We start from the raw sequence: 6,000 nt of genomic DNA on the forward strand, positions 1-6,000 counted from the left end.
GCCAATTTTTGGTTTTGCCTCATGGTTGTGTCACTCAGGGTGGAAAGTGCCTTTGTCACCAGTTTTGCCCCACAGTGGAGCTCTTCTCGCCATCTGCTTAGCAGCTCTAAACACTGCCCAAAGGAAGAGTGGCTGTGGAATTCTAGAAGGGTTCTGACTGGAAGCAGCCCCAGCTTACTTCCTTCAGTTTTCCTACAGTCCTCCTCAGACTTGGGAGTTCTCTGGAGCCACTTGGTTTTAGATGTTGCCAGAGGCCACTCAGCCAGAAGGTGATCAGCTTTCAATCCTTGATGGACTGTAAACTCTGCTACACTGGGGACAGAAAGTAGAGGCTGAATAGAGGCTGAAAAGGGTTGTCAGTTTGTGCCTAGAGGAGGGCATTGTATGGATGTGATGGGGCACAGAGTCATCTTTTCTTTTTTCTTCTTCTTCTTCTTCTTTTTATTTTTTGGTAAGTGGAGTAAGCATTCTCTCATGAATTAGAAATGCTGGTTTATTAGGCAAGTCTCCTATAAGGACCCCATCACAGTACTCTTTTTGGATGCCTCCAGACCATATTGACTTTATCTCCTTCCTGCCTCCTCACAGTGCTCCTCAGGCATTTGGTTTGGTTCCTTGATGGCACCCTGTCTTGACCTGTTCTTTAATTGTTTTGTATGCATTGCTGAAATTGCTCCTTTAGGCCAGGATTTACACCTTTCACAGCAACAGAGTAAACACAGCAAAAACTTTACAAATTGATTTAAAATCTTGGCCTTTTAACAATTGAACTTTAAAGTATGTTGTTTTTACCTATCATTGAGCAGTGGTTCTCAAACCTTAGCTGAAGGGTTTGTTACAACAGAAATTGATAGGTCCCACCCCTAGAGTTTCTGCTTCTGCTTCTGTTAGAATTTTCATTTTTAACAAGTTCCCAACTAATGCTGCTGACTTGGGGATAACTCTTAGAGAACCTCTGCTCTAGAGAATGTACACTTTTTCCTCTGATGGTTTCCTATTATGGGCTACAAAAGTCTGATTTTTATATTTTTGGAGAAATTAAATGGTATCTTTGTAACTCAAGTACCAGACTTCAAATTAGTAAGCCAAACAAATGTGATTAACACCTTTATAAGTGTTATGATGCTTTAAAAATAGTCAACCATGTTGGAATGCTAAGTTGTAAACTACGGTTCATTTGAAACTTGGTAGGCTGCCTATTGTGTCATGCTCAGCTTTTCAACTCATGCTTTTTGACCTACAACCATTTCTCTACAAGCAGCCTCAACCCCAGGTTAGATGTCCTGATCATACTTCCCCTTGTTTCACTCCCATTCTCAGAGGGTCATCTTCAGCATCCCCATGCCCAAGAAATCTCATGGTTTGGGGAAAAATTAGGTGTGACCTCCCTTTCACCAACTACCTATTTAAAAAATTTTTTTTTTTAAGATTATTTATTTATTTATTTATTGGACAGAGAGAGACACAGAGAGGGAACAGAAGCAGTGGGAGAAGGAGAGGGAGAAGCAGGCTTCCCGCTGAGCAGGGAGCCTGATGTGGGGCTCGATCCCAGGACCCTGAGATCATGACCTGAGCCGAAGGCAGACGCTTAACGACTGAGCCACCGAGGCGCCCCACCAACTACCTATTTTAAAGCACATGAATAAAATGCATGTTGTAACCAATATCATGCACTTTTGTTTTAGCTCCATGGCCTGTGGGGCTCTTCAGGTTAACATTATATACTTATTCCTAGCCTCATAAGTACAATGAGGTATATTACAGAACTTTTGACGTTTGAAAGTCCTTACTCTCGGAAAGAGAAAAATATTCTAAGCTGAGAAAATGCACTTTCATGTGGATAAGTGGAGCAGAATTGGAGGCTATCAAAAGTTTTGGTAAGTCTGTTCTACAGTAGGAGCTTCTCGCAGCTTCAGGACTAATATTTTGAAGTCTTTGTTTTTTATGGCTTTACAGGGCAAGCTTGATTCCCAGAGTGAGGATGAGCCTATCCCCAGGACTTTAACAATGTCTTCATAATAGATCAGATGTTGTGAGGTTTCTTCTTTTACCTAGCCTTCCGTTGAACCTAATACCCTTGCCACTTATTGCTCAATGTCTTCATATACTTTCTTTGTGTGTGGGAGGTTTGCTGGTCCAGCTCTCTGCACATAGTAGGCTTCATAAGGATAAGTCTGTACATTTTTAGGTGTCCTCCCCTCCCCCATCACGAGACTAAAATGGTCAGATCATGAGACAAGCAAATCAAAGAAAATAAGCAAAACAGATCGTGTAAAAGACAAATACTGCAATTATCAAGCAGAAAAGAAGTGAAAGTCTTTTAAAAAGACAACATATTTGGAATAGGTTGTGGAAATGGAGGCTTCAGAAACTGCCACCCATGTACACAGAACTACTTCTCAGCTGTATTTCACTGAGTAGATGAAAGGAAGAGATTGCAAAAGAAAAAAGAAACAAAGCAAAACAAAGCTGCTCAAGTCACTACCACAGGACAAAGCTCCTGACATTCTAAGTTCTTCAGAAGAAATAGACCATAGAAATGTTATAAACAGCCAGAGTCTCCTCTCCTTGCCCTTACTCAAATTCTTTACACTAATACAAATTTCAGAGTTGTAGTACAGGTCTTTTTGTTTTGTTTTGCTTTGTTTTAAATAGTTTGTAATTAGGGAGATTTCTTTGTTTAGTACAGTCTGTCCAGCCGGTAACTTACATGTGCCAAGAGTAGCATGGCGTCCTTAGGTCTTGTACTAGGGAGTAGTAATTAGAACTGGATGAATCTCATTTAACATAGTGGTCTGATGTCAGGCCCACACCCTTGTTCTTCAAATTCAGAGAAAAGTTAAATTGGTACAAAAATAAATTTTCTTGAAACATTGCTCCCTGGACTTGACATTTTGGTGTTTTGGTTCTTTTGATCTTTAGCAATGAGTACTGAGGAGTAAATAACAATGGGAGCCTTTCTGAGAATACCACATGAACATGGTAATTTATAAAGTAAAAGTTGCCAGATGTCCAGGAGTCTCCATTTTAGGCTCTTGGACTGCAATTCCAGTATCCATGACCCTGGTGTGTTAAATGAGAGTCTGAACTGGTGAAGGTACATCCCATCACATGTGAAGGTGTCTTCACATTGAGCATTGGTTGGAAAGTTCATTAACAGAGAGATTTAAGCTTTGTGTATGTGTGTGTATCTGTATTTTTGTGCAGTTCAGCAATATAAATTACAAATGACAATGTGCTCGAAAACTTTAGAGTAAAATACCCATAAAATAAATAAAACAAAAAAGATAAAATGCCAGAACTGAAAGTAGCCTCAGAGTTCTTCTTTTGCACCACTCATTATAGGTTAAAAAATCGGTGTTAAGAAAGGGGAAATGATGTTTAAGACCCCACAGCTTTATGCCATTTCCTGTTTATCTACTTTTTATTTTTTAAAGATTTTATTTATTTATTTGACAGAGAGAGACACAGCAAGAGAGGGAACACAAGCAGGAAGAGTGGGAGAGGGAGAAGCAGGCCTCCTGCAGAGCAGGGAGCCCAATGCGGGGCTCGATGCGGGGCTTGATCTCAGGACCCTAGGATCATGACCTGAGCTGAAGGCAGATGCTTAACAACTGAGCAACCCAGGCACCCCTGCCACTTCCTGTTTAGATCCCCTATGGGATTTCAATGACTTTCACTCACTGTACCTTTGCCAAGACTTTTTAAAAAATGAAAGAGTGGCGGGCTGAGGATCAGGCAAAGAGAATGGATGAAGAAAATTAGTTGCTGCAGGAAGAGCACCATTTATCAGGAGAAACCCGCACAGTAGTGACAAGAGTGTTCTTGAGTTGGCTGTCCTCCACCTTCATCCTACCCTACCCAGCTGAACTACAGAAGTGATGGCTGGCAGAGACAGTCTCTCCTATGTCCAGGGAAGCGGTGCTGTTTGATCTCATCCTCATGCTTCTTCCCATTTACCAAGATATCTAAAGCTTTTTTTTTCCTTCCCAAAGGTCAGAAATGCTCACTCCCATTTAAGATGATTTTTTATTTTTTTTGAGGTTGGCAACTGCATGTCTGAGACTAGATAACAAAAATGCTTTCATAAGGGTCAAAATACAAAAAGGCAAACCTATGTCATGACACAGGGAAGGATTTTGACTGCTTTTCCAAAGACAGTGAACCAAGAGTGAAATGGAGGGAGAAGTCATGAAAACCAAGTGCATGAAAAAATAAAGACTCTCAGAAAAGCAATCTGAACCTAGGACTTCATTCAGCACTTTTCTTAATCTTTGGGGCTTTTGACATTTTTTTCTCTCCAAATGTAAGAAAATAAGGATAGTTTTCTAGAACAGAGAACAAAATATCTTCTCCAAAACATTAGCTTATGCAGGCTGACTGGGAAAGCCGTTCTTAATGGGGCACTGGATTGATGATAACCCCCCCTAGTGATTTGGGGATTACTGAGTGAAGAACTTCTTTTTGGCTCCAAAAAAATCTAACTGAATTTCTACTTGAAGTTGAACACAAGGTCGGGATAACCCAGCATCATCCTGGAGTTGAGTGAGTTTACTTCTTCAATCAGCTTTTTTGAAAAGCTTTGAATAATTTAATAATAACAGACAGCATATAATTAGTAAATAGATGTTTTAGGAATCCTCAAAGGTTTGGGAAACATGAAGTTTCTTAAAAGAGGAAATTTAGGAAATTAATGGAATTAAGTACCTTCACTTATAAAGAACTGTAATACTATTCAGCATCAGGAAGACAAGAATAGTGTAGAAGAAACACTCTTAAATTTGGAAAATTTTAGTACAATGGCAAAAGAGGAATTAAATTAATCTTGATAAAGGAAATGGGAGTGAGTACAATAAAAGAGAATACACTATTTTTCTAAGATTACGGTGCACGGAATACACCAAGCGTCTGGAAATATCTTCCAGTAAGAGTTAATGGCTAGTATATATGCAAAGCAATTGCAGTTATAGTGAAAGGTCTCATTTACTTGGTACTTGCTATTGACTAGACTCAGGGGTGAAGAATTTTGCAAATGATGTCTAATTTAATCCTTGAGACAATCCAGTGAATTAAGTGCTTTTACATCTGTTTTACAGATAAAGAAAATGGAGGTTTATGAAGGTTGAATAACATGTCAAGTCTTAGAGCTAATAGGCGTGGGAAGTAGAATTTGTAGCTCATCTCTCTTTGCTCTGAGCCTTTACTTCAACCACTTAATTGTTCTTTCTGTATCCATTGTTTCCTTTAATTGTCTCTTAAGAAGTTCACTCCAGGGCCATTTTGGCGGCTGGTTTTAGGTTGGGGCCGTCCCGCATCTAAGGCAGGAAGCTGGTGGCCGCAAAGAAGACGAAAAAGTCACTGGAGTCGATCAACTCCAGGCTCCAGCTTGTTGTGAAAAGTGGAAAGTACGTGCTGGGGTACAAGCAGACTCTGAAAATGATCAGACATGGCAAAGCGAAACTGGTCATCCTCGCCAACAACTGCCCAGCCTTGAGGAAATCTGAAATAGAATACTATGCCATGTTGGCCAAAACTGGTGTCCATCACTACAGTGGCAATAATATTGAATTGGGCACAGCATGTGGGAAATACTACAGAGTATGCACACTGGCTATCATTGATCCAGGTGATTCTGATATCATTCGAAGCATGCCAGAACAGACTGGTGAAAAGTAAATCACGCATAATTTTTCTTTAATAAAACTGGCCACAGCTTGTTTAAAAAAAAAAAAAAGAAGTTCAGTCCAAATGCCTGTCAGAAATCTCTATAAGTGTTGGAAATTAAACCAATTCTCCTTTTTAATTTGTGTGGGAATAGTCTGATATTTACTAATCGAAAGACTATAATCCTGAAAGCAGACTGAGGTTTAAAAGCAATTTAAATTAGATGAAACTTTGCATTATTATATATGAAAATATGCATAGCTTACATTTAAAAAAATGCCATTCATCTAAATTTTAACATTTTCTAGTATGAGCGTATTTATATGAGATTACTAT

General features: G+C 39.4%; 1 pseudogene; it reads left to right on the forward strand.

The window, feature by feature from the left end:
• LOC112820422 (large ribosomal subunit protein eL30 pseudogene) overlaps nt 1–5,734 on the forward strand; it is a 45,956-nt pseudogene extending 40,222 nt beyond the window's left edge.
• The last annotated feature ends 266 nt before the right edge of the window (nt 5,735–6,000 follow it).

This window comes from Callorhinus ursinus, unplaced genomic scaffold (assembly GCF_003265705.2).
Source record: "Callorhinus ursinus isolate GAN/ISIS: 27379988/994484 unplaced genomic scaffold, GSC_fseal_2.0 scaffold3, whole genome shotgun sequence".
In the NCBI taxonomy this organism is placed as follows: Eukaryota; Metazoa; Chordata; class Mammalia; order Carnivora; family Otariidae; genus Callorhinus; species Callorhinus ursinus.